At 37.2% G+C, this 15448-nt stretch overlaps 1 protein-coding gene across 1 annotated transcript in view; it reads right to left on the bottom strand.

Moving 5' to 3' along the window:
- Nucleotides 1-15448, bottom strand: part of LOC113107158 (tight junction protein ZO-2-like) — a 296039-nt gene that overhangs the window by 71480 nt on the left and 209111 nt on the right. The gene's annotated exons all lie outside the window — the stretch shown is intronic.

The following is a 15448-nucleotide window of genomic DNA, read 5'->3' as shown; positions in this document are numbered from 1 at the left end:
GGCCTGCGAGGGGCGATGGGGTATGTGACGAGTGGGGCGGGGCCGAGGGACGTGGGAGGAGCGACGCCTGTGGAATGATTGGGAAATCAGTGACACCTGCGACCTACCGCCGGTCTCGAGTCCCACGTAGGAGATGGAATGATATAAAACTGGAGCGACGACCGTGAAGGCAGAGAGAGGACCAGGTCTGGGCTTTATTTTATGTATTTTACGTCCGTGAGGGGCTGATGCACTGTGTTGCATTTATTTTGAATTATTAAAATGACGTTTGATTGTCCAACGGTTCCCGCCTCCTTCTTCCCGACGATTATGGAGATGTTATCATTACAACAAACAATAGAAAAAGAATAGAACAAGCTCATGTTAGAGGTATTTTTTTTGCTTTTGTAAAATATATAGAATACAAAAAGATTAGCAAAACTACTGTTTTTTTTTTTTTTTTTAAGAAAACAAGCAGTAAATGAATACTGTACAGAATGCAAGTTTTTCATTTTGTTAAAGAATAGAATTAGAATAGAAAGTGCTATAGTTTTGAGGGTCAAATAAAGAGATGTTTAAAGTCGATTCTTGAAGATGGTTAAGGACTCTTTGAAGGCTGCTTGAATTGAGTTGGGCAGGTTATTCCACCAGGAGGGAACATTTAATTTTTAAAAGTTAAAATGACTGTGCTTCTTTGGGATCGCACAATCAAGTGACGTCCACTTGCAGAACACAAGCTTTTAGAGGGCACATAAGTCTGAAGTAATGAATTTAGGTAAAGGGGTGCAGAGGCAGTGGTGGTTCTGTAGGCAAACATCAATGCCTTGAATTTTATGAGAGCAGCTATTGGTAGCCCGTGCAAATTAATAAACAAGAGGTGTGACGTGCATTCTTCTCGGCATTTTAAATTAATCTTGCTGCTGCATTCTGGATTATATATAAAGGTTTGATAGAATTGGCTGGAAGACCTGCCAAGAGAGCATTGCAATAGTCCAGCCTGGACAGTACAAGAGCTTGAACAAGGAGTTGTGCAGCATGTTCTGAAAGAAAGGGCCTGATCTTCTTGATGTTGAATAAAGCAATTCTACTGGACAGGACTGTATTAGCAATGTGGTCTGAGAAAGCTGATCATCAGTCATAACTCCAAGGTTTTTGTGATGTTTTTGAGGAGTTATGGTTGATGTGCATAACTGGATGATGAAATTGTGATGAAACGATGGGTTTGCTGGAACCACAAGCAGTTCTGTCTTGTCAAGGTTGAGTTGAAGGTGATGGTCCATCATCCAGCAAGAAATGTCTGTTAGACAAACTGAGATGCGAATAGCTACCGTCGGATCATCAGGATGGAATGAGAGGTAGAGTTGAGCATAGCAGTGATATGAACAGCCATGTTTCTGAATGACAGAACCTAATGATGCCATGTAGACATGGAAGAGAAGTGGTCCAAGAACTGAGCCCTGAGGCACCCCAGTAGTTATAAGTTGTGATGTGGACACCTCATCTCTCCAAGTTACTTTGAAGGACCTATTTAATAGGTAAGACTCAAACCACTGGAGTGCAGTTCCTGAGATGCCCTTTGCCAATAGGGTTGACAGGAGGATCTGGTGGTTAGCCTTGTCAAAAGCAGCGGACAGATCAAGCAAGATAGGTATTGAAGATTTGGATTCCACTCTTGCCAGGCTTAGGGCTTCAACAACTGAGAGCAAGACAGTCTCAGTTAAATGTCCACTTCTGAAGCCAGATGGGTTGATGTCAAGGAGGTTGTTCTGTGTGAGAAAGTTGTTTGAACACAGCTCGTTCAATTGTTTTTGCAATAAAGGGAAGAAGGGAAACTGGTCTGTAGTTCTCTAAAATATGCCGCGTTTCCACCGAAATTACCCGGAACATTTGTACCAGGAACTTTTTTTCCCAGGAACTTTTTTCCCCCCAGACCTGTTGCTTTCTGCGTTTCCACCGCGGTGTAAAGTACCGGGTAGATTAGGCAAATAGACTGGTGACGTAGGTCTGCGCGCGTTTCTCAATACAAAGTACCGCTGATAAAATTTTTTTTTTAAAAAGTACGCTGATTTTGGACGTGCATCCTCGGTAGTTGGTTCAGACTTTGTGCATTCGTCTCAGGAGTGTGATATCCGCGACGACGCAAGTCCGGTAAATTTATAAACAGCAGCGTACTTGATAACTTCAGTCTGCTCGTCATGGCTACTGCAATTTTCCTTACTGTATATTTACAATAAAACGAAATATGATATCAAATACCACTGCCTCCTTTCGTTTTCATTTAAGCATAATAACAGCTGCAGAAATGTACTTAGTTCAGGGAAATGTGTATATGCAGCCATTACAATGAAACGAAATATTATATAGATTTGCCTTTTTTATTTTCATTTTAACATATAGATAAATTGAATACAGACCAAAGAAAACCTGTTAGATTTACCCCGCAGCTGAATTATATGTTATGTTTAACCACTAAAGACACATCAGAGCCAGCGGCACATATCAGAAGGTCTATCCCAGGAGAGGCTGCTCTCTGCGGATACATGAGGACTGAGCTTCCGCTGATCGAGTGGAGCTCACCGTCTACGAGATCGGCGAAACACATTTTTTAAATAGGCATGATCTTTATAAATAAACCATAGATTTGAGTTTTAAACAACTACTTCTCGCCTGAAATACTTTTAAAATTACATTTCATGACACAATAACAGTAATATTTGAAAATTATCCGAATAAATGGTGGTTGAATTCAACCAATGCTGCGTGAACTCAGATTGCTTTGGCTACTGCAATTTTCCCCTCAGCATATTTACAATAAAACGAAATAGGACATAAAATACCACTGCCTCCTTTCATTTTCATTTAAACATAATAACAGCTGTAGAAATGTACTTAGTTCAGGGATTATTGTAACGTTATATACAGCCATTACAATGAAAGAAATATTATATAGACTTGCCTTTTTATTTTCATTTTAACATATAGATAAATTGAATACAGACCAAAGAAAACCTGTTAGATTTACCCCGCAGCTGAATTATATGTTATGTTTAACCACTAAAGACACATCAGAGCCAGCGGCACATATCAGAAAGTCTATCCCAGGAGAGGCTGCTCTCTGCGGATACATGAGGACTGAGCTCCCGCTGATCGAGGGGAGCTCACCGTCTACGAGATCGGCGAAACACATTTTTAAATAGGCGCTGTCTTTATAAATAAACAACAGATTTGAGTTTCAAACAACTACATTCTCGCCTGAAATACTTTTAAAATTACATTTCATGACACAATAACAGTAATATTTTGAAAATGTTGATCCGAATAAATGGTGGTTGAACTCAACCAATGCTGCGTGAACTCAACCAATCAGCATGTTTAGCGCCAAAGTCCCGCCCCCGAAAGTTCCTGAACTTTAAAAAAGTACCACCTCGCCAGCAGGGACTTTCTGGGGGGCATTTTTTTACCCGGAACTTTTATTTAGTTCCTGGTTCCTGCGGTGGAAACACACCAAGTACCGGACCAAGTCCCTAGTTCCTGGGTAAAGTTCCTGCGGTGGAAACGCGGCTATAGATGGGTTGAGGGTGGGATTCTTAAGTAGTGGGGTTATACGAGCCTGTCTAAATGTTGAGGGAAAAAGACCAGTGTGCAGGGCTATGTTAATGATGTGAGTGAGTGCAGGTACAACTGCAGGAGAAATGGCTTGAAGTAGATGAGATGGAATAGGTTTAGGCGGACAAGAAGTAGGATGATTAGAAAGGATGAGTTTGGAGACTTCTGCCTCAGAGAGTGACAGGGTGTGAATGAGTGTATGTTTGCTAGTAAGATGTGTTGACAGATTGTGGTGTGGAAAATTGTGCACTGATGTTTATACAAATATAGAGACCATACATTTCAAAAGAGAATTTCCTAAGGACAAAACTTAACCCTTATTTGACCTCTTGTCTGAGGTAAGAGAGAGAGAGTAAAAGACAAAGGTAGATTGTGTGACAGGAAATAGAAACACTGAAGGTGACATATCCCTCAACCTCAAAAATCCATCCAAGAACTCATTGGTGGCAATCTGTGATAAATACACAGTGCTGTCTTGCTCAGAGGGTGACATGTGTATTTTTATGTTGGCGGATGCCAGCAGAGCTGCCTGTGAGAAGGGATTTTGAGTTGGCAATGTCACGGCCAGACATCAATCTCAAACTGACAGTGGAGATCAGACTCTGATGTGACACCTCCCTCTTCAACTGACCCACAGGGCTCACCCGAGTCTCATCTGCTCTGACTCATGAAAAACAGCCGCAAACACACACACAAACACACACACACACACACACACACACACACACATTCAAAACAGACGGCAGGGCAGACAGTCATATATGATAGAAAAACACCTCCAAGGTCCTGATTCAATAAGCTTACCACTGAAGCGCAGTACTGATGATGGTGTTGTGGCATTGTGCCACTATGATGTAAAACATAATGTCAGTGATGCTTTATGCCTCATATAATATAAACCTGACTAAGTGCTTCATTTCTGGGAAGCAAAACAGGGCTGTTACAAGTGCATATGATCACAAAACAACTAAAACATCCACAACTTTTGTCAGTCAGAAAGACCATATGAGTGCTACTGTGAAGATCATGGATTCCACAGGAAGTACTGGTAAAGAAGGAAAAGGTTAACAAAAGATATCTGTAAGCTGACCATAGCAACTTCCTTTGCATGGTAGTTAACATGGTGAATAAATACTGTAAAAAATGTATTGCTCATTACTATTACATATATTGTATTGTAAAACTAATGGGATCTTATTGTAAAGCGTCACAGGTTAGGACTTTATATCTTAATATATTTTCATTCTTGTCTTTACATTTATGCATTTTCAGTTGCTTTTATCCATAGCAACGTGCAGGTACACATTTTATCTGTTCATGCAACTGGTAATTGAATCTATGACATTGGCACAGCTTATTTTATTTATCATAATTGCTACTTTAAATCTCACAATGTGACATTATTTCTTATTTTAAACTTTCTCACAATTACGTATTTGATTTTTTTATTATGAGGCAGAAACAGGCTTTCTTAGATTACTGTTAACAACCAATTTCATATCATGCAAAAATTGCACATCTCAAAAATAGTTTCTAGAATTATCAAAGTTTGCAAGGACTATTCAAATAATTGAAAGACACATTTCAGCTAATGTAGTCAACATTTGCTTTGCAGAGCGTTATAAACAGGCCCCATGGTGCAATTATTTTTAACATAATTTTAATTTTTTTTGTCCATGGTGATCTGTTTTTGTCCACGGTTTGGTCAAATGGTTGGACACTTTACATATTTAACAGACTCTGTTTGTCCAGAATAAGATCATGTATTTACTATTTGTTTTTTATATGAATATATTTTCAAATGAACTAATGTGATGTCAAAACGTAATTATTAGCATCATTACTCCAATCTACGGTGTCACATTTGGAAATCATTCTAATATGTGATTTGATATGCCATTTTTTTGATGAATAAAATTTTCAAGGGAACAACATTTATTTAAATATTAGTGACAGTCTTCACTGCCACTGATCAATTTAATGCATCGTTGTGGAGTAAAAGTATTAATTCCTCAAAAGAAAAAAAGAATTTTTTTTTACTGATTCCAGTTATGTAGACTTTCAAAGTCATTCAAGAGTAAGATAAATGATGAAAATCTCTCACAGATTTCTCAAGTGTTTCTACACAAATAAAAATGCTTCAGATTATACACACTGGGGTGCATAAATCAATGTAAGAGGACAGATGTCAGCATAACTCTGCTCCCTATCTGAATTTTAAACCGATTGTTAACGCATGAGCAGACCCACAGACTAAAGGGATTCACATGCCAGCCCTGTCAAAATAATACAAGCTTTCCTCTTTTTTCCCTCTTGAAGCCCAGCGCAATAATTGACAAGAAAGCCTCCACATGCTTTTAAGGGATAACTGAATTTGGCCATCACACAGACTTGCATATAACGTTTATGCACAAAGGAAGCCATATCAAATTCTCTTCTAGGCATTTACAGAACTCAGACATTTAGAATGTAGTCAAACAAGGAAAAATGAATTTCTCAGGTGATACCACAAAGGCACGTGTTTGTCCTTGAATTATACATCCACAGTACAGTAACCTGCTGAGAAAGCCAGTCATCTTCCGCCGGCACTGCAGTGCACCTGGGCAGTGGTTCACAGCCAAATGCCAGTCATGAATATCGGTGCCAACTTCAGCCAGACTCCCCGGTGTCATTGCTCAATGCAACTTGCCAACATTTCCAGCATCGTTTGCCCAGAGAGGTCCGTTTGATTGACAGTGCGGAGGACATAAGTACTGCAAATAGTCTGCACTCATTTCATTTCGCGAGATTGGATATCATTCATCGTTTGTGGCGTCTGCTGTGAGAAAGTGTTGTGTCATCTCCGCGTGTTTCCACCGTGTTCTGACCCATAAGGTGATTATGTAATGATGGCCCACAGTGTTCTCAGTACAGCGGTTCAGAAAAGAGTAATTATGGGCATTGTGTCCCGTTTCCCTCCACCATCTGTCTGCTGTTAATTACCTCTGCTTTTCTCTGTGATCAAGACGAGAGCGGTGGTGGTGTGGAGGGAGCTGGAAAACATGAGGGAAGATACCAAGGGAGGATCCTATCTACAAAACTGGTGTCATATTGGGATGCGATAAACGAACAGTTGAGTATCAGTTGTGGAGGTCAGTTTGAATCCAGCTTGCAGCATCACTGTACAGTACAGTATAAGTTACATCTTTAAATTCGGTTCACAAAACCTGTTTGAATGATTGGTTCACAAGCAGCTCTCGAATTAATGGCTTACTTAATCAAGAATAACTCGGACTGACTCATAGTACAGTATTCAGTATACAGTATTCATTCAGTGCTGAAAGAACAAATTGAAATTCTGAATCGAATTTCAAGTCATATTTTTTGTTCATCAGTTCATTCGGTTCACAAAACCAGATGTCTGAATGAATTCTTTGCAATTCTCAGTTACTCACTTAAGTGTTTCTCGAATTTGCTGACTCATTGACTAAAGAATCTATTTCAGATTGATGTACAGTAAAGTATAAAGTGTCTGTTACATGTCATTTATTTTATTGTCATTTTTTATTGTTTAATTCGGTTCACATAACCTGTTTAACTGTTTTGTTAACAAGCAGGGTTAATAACTTTTTAAGTTGTTCAAGTGATTCTTGACTCATTGAATCAAGAATCAATTTTGAATTTTCTCTATTTAACAGCATCCAAATAGAAAATGGCTCAATAAACCAACTCTTTCTGATCAGCAGACTAAAACAAATATATCATATCTGAGATTAAATTACACAAGACCTCAGTGAAATGAGGCGGATGCCTTCTCCTGACAGACATCGGACTGAATCACAGTTTCAACATCACAGGGGATCTCCAGAAGAGGGAAGGACAGAGCACAGGGAAGAACGGAGGAAAGACAGAAGGCTCAGGAAGGATTAGAGGACAGAAGATGATGAGGAGAGGGGGCAGAGGAGGCCATGGGAAGAGAGATAATGACCCTCTCGTGTTAACCCTCATCTGTGTTTCACTAGTTGCTGTTCTTGTGTCTATGTTTTTAACCTTGGGATTTCTCCTTGAATATTAAAAGTGACTTTCTAAACATATCTTGCTGACTGACGTTTTGCTGATATGTGGTCACAGTTTCATTTGCTGATTGAACATCACTAGCAGGAAGCACATTTCCAGGAATACATGTGCTAGCCTGCCTTTAAAATGAACTGGAAAGCTAATAGAAACATTTCTCCAGTTCTTACACCTTGATTACACCTTGACAGATGGAGGGAAGAGCCTGCAGTCCACAGGGTTCAAAGGTAGGACACATTCAGCCCTGTCGGCTGCTGTTTGCTGCTCGATGGGAAGACGCTGACTCGGTGACGCACTCAAATCTTGAGTAATCTTTCCCATAAAACACAGGAGAATGTCACATCCCCCACATGAATCTATTAAACATGCCGTCCTCCACAAGTAATGTGACATCTTTCTGGAAATGACAAATGACATTCCAGCATGCAGAATATGATTGATTGAGTATATAAATATGAAAATCACCTTATTAAATACTAATCAGCAGAGCACAGGAGAACACATAAATGTGCCTCACCATCACTGTGTGTGTGTGTGGCCAAACGTGCAACCTTTACTTGTGCCCTTTAAATAAACAAAGGTTAAAGGGCACCACGTGATGGTAACGAGTTACACAACCCATTCTCACTCCAAAGGCGTCAAAAACCGAAGCATGGTCAAGCGCCCCTAGCGTCACTTTTATGACGCCAAATGTGCCTCTCGGCGTCGACTATCGAAGCACTACGACCTTCATTGCTTTCAGTGGGAAACTTTTGGCGTCAGAATTCGACACGAGGACATGAGATGTTTATCGCTATGAAATCACGTTCAAGAAGTCTCATTCAGCACACATCGCGCGATACTTGCTATCAGTTCCACAGTTTGGGTGAGTAGTCGTATATACGCTCTTTTAATGCCTTTTATCAAATGTATTCTGTCTTCTTTATTAATCAGATTAGTGCCATATGTTTAATCGCTGTATTATATCGGTCATCCGCGGCTGTCTTTGAGTTTCATTGCGTTTAAATAAATGAACACAGCTGCTAATTAGTGTGATTAAACTCTATCTGTCACGTGACGTGCCATAGACCTTCGATTCCGTTTTATATTATTATTAATTTCAGGATCAATGATGTAAGTTGTATTTGTAGTAAAATCATGGTAATCACGACACAATAATAAATGAAATGTGAAGTTAAAACACAGTAAATGGGACATTAGTAACTGTAACTGTAGTTTTACTATGATATATTAATAATCAATACAACAATACAATAATCACCAAACCAGCTATGTTTGTATCACTGTAATGCTAGTGTTTTTATGTGCTTTTATATGACAGATATCACAGTAATCATGTGTTCTGTACCATGCTTTTAATACCTTTTAATGTGAGTCCAAAAAAAAATAAAAAATCAAATTAAAAATAAATAATAAAACATGTATTTTTCCATCTTGCAGTTCATTCATATCAGTTTATATATATATATATATATATATATATATATATATATATATATATATATATATATATATATATATATATATTTATTTTCATATATATATATATATATATATATATATATATATATATATATATATATATATATATATATATATAAATATTTTGCTCACAGATCATTATTAACATTCTGTATATAATTCAATTTTATTTTCTCTCCCCTTTTTTATTATTTATATTTTTAGCTGAAAAGACGTAAAGGCAGTCAGCCCAGTGGTGTTTCTGGAGAGGGATTCCTTCAGAAATGGAGAAGACAGAAAGCTGCGGAGGCAGATATTTGCAGCAGTAAGTCTGTGATAGTTTGTCTCTTTTATCAAAAATTCCTGCTGTTATAATTTGTACAGCATTTGTTGTTTCTTAAACTGTTGCACTGTCCAAATACCCACACTTGCCATCTTTTCACTTGACCACTTGATTACTTATTTGACGTCTTTCCTGTATTTGGCCTAGTGTTCGAGTGAGCATGATGACCACGAGTGTGTGTCGAACTTTTCATGACCTGATGACTGTGTTTCCCAATCCTGATCCTGGAGAACCCCAGCACTGCACGGTTTTGGTGTCTCTCTTATCTGCCTTGGAGTCTTCACTGATGAGCTGATGAGTTGAATCAGGTGTGTTTGATCAGGGAGACATCTCAAATGTGCAGTGTTGGGCTTCTCCAGGACCAGGATTGGGAGCCACTGCCTTATGGGACACTTATGTGTTTAAAGAGATTTTTAATATCTAATTATCAATATTTCACATACTGTACATTGGACAGCTTTCCATGACCTCTTGTGAGATCTCGGCAAAAAGTCTGACGATTTATTCCAAAACATGATGCATGATGGGATACACTAAGCTTTGTATAGCGCTCTGGAGCAGTATTGGAGAGGTTTAGTGTGTGTTAAGGACGCTGTGCTTTGGCATTATTAAGACCGGGGACAGTCTCGTTCACACACTGTCATGTACACACACTCTCAAGTGGCCAAGACTGCAAGTGTGGGTATCTGGACAGGGTCAAAGTCTTAAAAATGATCCCTAAACACATCACAGTCTTAATAATCCAGTTTAACACTTGTATGATATTGTACAAGCCCCAGGACGGTCTCATCTGACACTATCAAAAGAATTCATATGACTATAGCTTGTTATTAATTACTTGCTTTCAATAATGGATTCATTTAACATTTAATTATACAGCATCTTTACAGAGGTGTAATGTACAAGCTGCACGTAATTAATAATATGTCCTTCCTTCTGTCTTACAGGAATTTTTTCAGATAATGCTGTTCTTCTTTTTCAGGTCTAAAATATCGAGCTCAACAGCTCACTCAAGAGCCAACCCTCACAAACCTTCCTAAAAACTAAAAGAGCTATTACTGAGTCTCAGCGAATCTTGCCATGATCAGCTCTTCCCAGGTACATTTGTTTAGAATATTTTTTAATCAACATTTACTTATCAAATGCTCTGGTCTGAATCTTACTTTAAATTAACTTAATTATGTTTAATGAGCAATATTAATTGCACAGAGAGTAAGTAGAGATTATCTTGTTTCACAGAAGAGAAGGAAGACCAAGGATATGATTTGCTCAGGATGAGGAATGAAGATGGCCATCTTGAGCTCAAACAAACAGAAGTCCTCTGGTATGTGTGTGTTGAAGCAATGTTATACAACATTTTATGATGATCTCTCACAGAACTGGTCATGTCAGCCTTGATTTCGTTTTATACTATTACAATTACAGCATGTTAGCAAAGTGTGACTGGACATTTTTAATATTATGTTTTTAAAAACACACCACCTGTTTTAAAAGCAGACAAGTATCATGAAATTGGTTTAGTTGATATAAACACCAATGTACATTATTTCATTGTTTTCTAAATGTTATTTTATAAATTGTGAATTGATAGTTGATTGGTTTGAAGCCAGGCCTTACACTGCACAGACTAAAACACATTTGTGAGAGAAGTCAGGAACTTTGGAGAAAGATTCTAGAGGAAGAAAACACATTTACTGCAACAACAGATGAATTCTAGAGTCTCTGAGAACTACACATGCTAATTTCTCATGAGCAAGACCTTTGCTTCTGTAACTTTTTCTTAATTCTTGCAGAATGACATATTTATTGCAGTATTTTTATTTGTACAGATGATCTCATCAGCCAAATGAGGGGTTTTGACCAAGTGATGCTCTTGAAAGGACTGAAAGAAGAGGATGTGGTAAATTCTCTTCAGAGAAAAAGCTTCTCAAAAGGTCTTAAAGCAGCTTGAAGAATGGTAAGTGTACAGTACTACAAGGGTCATAGTTGCTCACCCTGCTAAAACCACACAGAACATAAGCTGCGCTCTCTGTCCATTAAACAACTTCTTCTGCATTGTGTGTTTCACTTTGACCAGGTCTGGGATGTTAGGACTGAGAGATCCTCTGGCTGAGAACAAGCTACACCACATCAGTGCTGGATATCAACCACAAACTGTTTCCAGACACGAGAGAAGAAGATCACGATGGGGAGATGAAACCAGTTTAGATGTGATAAGGAATCATTATTTTCTGGAACAGTATCTCATGTCTTATATGTATCACATGATCTGTATCACAGTTGACTGAATGGGACTGTGTGACTTTTAAGGACATTTCATCACTCATCTGTGGGAACTGATTTATATATGAGGTTAATGTATCTTTGATAATTATTTTCATTGAATCTTATTTGTCTTGATGCTACTTTATCAACTTTATAGTCTATGCTTCAATAAAATGAAAATGGTGAATATTGTGTTCTGAAGATTCTTGGTAAATACATCATTTTACTAGGTAGGCTCATATGTGTTTATTTTAGACTTGGAAAAAACGACATATTAATTATTGGGATTATTTTTTTATTTAAGACATGAACATTTTTGATCGGATTAATAACATCTGGGACATCAGTACACCAGAAAGTATTTTTTTATATTTTAGTAACAAATATGCACATTTTTTTGTGAAATACAGGGAGTTACAAGATTAATTATTCTGCATTACAAGATGGTGCCATGGGCTTTATTGTTACAAACACTTGAGGGATAACTGAGAATGTAGCAGGAATGATCAACGTGGATCTTGTACTGCATGAAAACCAAGAGCACGCACATTACTGATGTCCAGCACCTGAGGAGCAAGATACGGGGGTGAGGAGGACATTTTTACACTGATTTCGGCTAATTAGTTATATATAATGCTAATATATATATATATATATATATATATATATATATATATATAATATATATATATATATATATATATATATATATATAAATTAATATTCTTAGCACTGCATGAATTTGTCCTTGTGTAATAGTGAAGTATCACAATGTGTATACATTGTCCTTGATTACTGCTTTACAGTGGGGAATAGATAATGGCAAGTTGTTGCAGGTTCATCCATTATATTTCTTGCCATTTACTTCAAAAATCAAAGAAATAATCTATTATTTTCATTATTAAATCATTTCTTTCTAATTTTTCCATGTTTCATCAGATGGCCTCACAATGTCCTGTCAAAAGGTATAATAGCCATGATGAATACAATAGAAAACAGAGGACTGTGAAAACTGTCCGATATAAATGTGACTCAGCTCAGTTTGTTGTTCATGATGAGGAGAATACATATATGTAGGTTTTACTGCCCTGCTACCCCCAGGGGCCCAGTAGCACCCCCCGGAAGAGCCCAAAACTGTACATTTCAAATGGCTGTAAATCAGAGTCCAATTAACATATCAAAGAGAAACTGGGCAGGATTATTACTTATGCTATGCTGATAAAATAATGTTGAGCTCAGTTTTCAGAAATAAGTGGAAAGCTGGCATAAAAGCATTTTAAATATTGCTCACTGTAAAATACCACATTTCAGCCTGCCTCTCAAATATATCATAGAGGTTTGCACAATAAACATATTTAGATATCCAGTTTACCTTAAAATAAATAATTTATTTAGTTTCGTTAAGAAAAAGTTTTAAACTACATTACCCACAAGCCTCCGTCGTTCTATCTATAGAAAGGCAACACTAGGGGGCTGTTTTTTGTAGTTCATTGAAGTTATGCTTAGGGTTAGGATTAGGATCTCGCTAAAGATGTCATTTTTCTCAAGATAGCAACACTTCATTGTTGACTTAATATATTACTAATGTGATGATAGGAGCAAAACATACTTTTTAACATGATGCGCTGTTTAATATGGGTTAAAAGATAGTCCAACCACAGACTGTCCTGAAAAGTCATAGCCAATGACATCTAAGCTGAGCAGCAGCGTCACACTTCCTTATCCATGTATGACAGATGTCTTTCGTTTTTCGGCTGAAGGGATAGATTCGGTTAACAATAGATTAAGCTTGCTACTTATTAGATTCTGTTTTATTAACGTCTTCACCTTCCTCCGTTGTTCAGCTTGACAAAAATTGGGCAATATTGATGTGCACATGCCCAGCAGTCGCAGTTGTATCCAACAGATAGATTCCTCTCATTAAATATAAGACACATTTTTAAGATTTGTATTTTTTTTTTTTGACCAAAGACAAATATATTTACTAATCAAATGACGTGCTTCTAAATTTACATTGTATATTACATTGTGTTTTAAAGTTAAAATTGTTCACATTTGTGTTTCTGTGATTTACCATTCTCTACCATTTGAACCCTAGGAATAAAAACAGAAATTATAAATTAATGAATGAATGAATGAACAAATAAATACATAAAGCATAATAAACATGCATATTTTTGTAAGGATCTTCCATTATTTATTGATATGTCAAACTCATTTAAAGACAACATGCCCAAATTACTACACTGCATCCTCTGTCACCAAGCTCGTTTTTGCCACCATAAAGAATAAAAAGGCAGTTATGTTGTAAACATTAACTATTTTCAGTATGCAAATGAAAATGCTTTTATTAAAAAACAAAACAGTAAATACAGTATGTCTTTCAGAGAACACTGGAAAAAGATCAATTTTATTTAAAAAATTAAATTGACCAAAATGTTATACAACACAATGTAAATGTTTCAAACTCACAAAAAAACACCATGAAGACATGCATGTCAAGTGTGCAATATCATCTATAAAACTCTATCAGCACAGCATCAAATAAACACTGATTGTCTGAACAATGAAAGACAGAGAAAGTGTTCAGGAAAACAAAACACCGGCTAGCTTTGACATAACATCATGAATTCACTTCATTACTGGAGCGAGGGGATGACTGTGTATGAATATCTCCTTTACTAAAACTCTTAATTAAAGTCTAAAAAGATCACTGTATGAAGCTTGAAAAAGAGAACAAAATGCTTTATAAATACGAAAAATACTATTTTTAACTATTGTTTTCATCACTGGTTCTGTAATGTATTCATTATGAGCTTATAAATAAAACAAAGTTACATCTTCTGCAAAAATCTAACCACTGCAAAGTCTAATCACTGATCCAGGGACCATATCTGTGTGTGTGGGGGATAAAGAGTTAACGAGGTGAAGTCCTTGTGCGTGATGGAGAACTGCAGTGTTATCCTCAAACAATCCTGTAAAACAGAAATATTACATTACATTCAACTTATACATTACACTGTGTTTTGTTTAGACCATAAAAGCAGCCTCTGTAAAGGTGCTGTAAAATTAAATGTTAAATGAATCCATTATTGAAAGCAAGTAATTAATAACAAGCTATAGTCATATGAATTCTTTTGATAGTGTCAGATGAGACCGTCCTGGGGCTTGTACAATATCATACAAGTGTTAAACTGGATTATTAAGACTGTGATGTGTTTAGTACAGTATGTGAAATATTGATAATTAGATATTAAAAATCTCTTTAAACACATAAGTGTCCCATAAGGCAGTGGCTCCCAATCCTGGTCCTGGAGAAGCCCAACACTGCACATTTGAGATGTCTCCCTGATCAAACACACCTGATTCAACTCATCAGCTCATCAGTGAAGGACTCCAAGGCAGATAAGAGAGACGCCAAAACCGTGCAGTGCTGGGGTTCTCCAGGATCAGGATTGGGAAACACAGTCATCAGGTCATGAAAAGTTCGACACACACTCGTGGTCATCATGCTCACTCGAACACTAGGCCAAATACAGGAAAGACTTCAAATAAGTAATCAAGTGGTCAAGTGAAAAGATGGCAAGTGTGGGTATTTGGACAGTGCAACAGTTTAAGAAACAACAAATGCTGTACAAATTATAACAGCAGGAATTTTGATAAAAAGAGACAAACTATCACAGACTTACTGCTGCAAATATCTGCCTCCGCAGCTTTCTGTCTTCTCCATTTCTGAAGGAA

This window comes from Carassius auratus, chromosome 8 (assembly GCF_003368295.1).
Source record: "Carassius auratus strain Wakin chromosome 8, ASM336829v1, whole genome shotgun sequence".
Classification (NCBI taxonomy): domain Eukaryota; kingdom Metazoa; phylum Chordata; class Actinopteri; order Cypriniformes; family Cyprinidae; genus Carassius; species Carassius auratus.
This window is presented reverse-complemented; position numbering and strand designations above follow the sequence as displayed.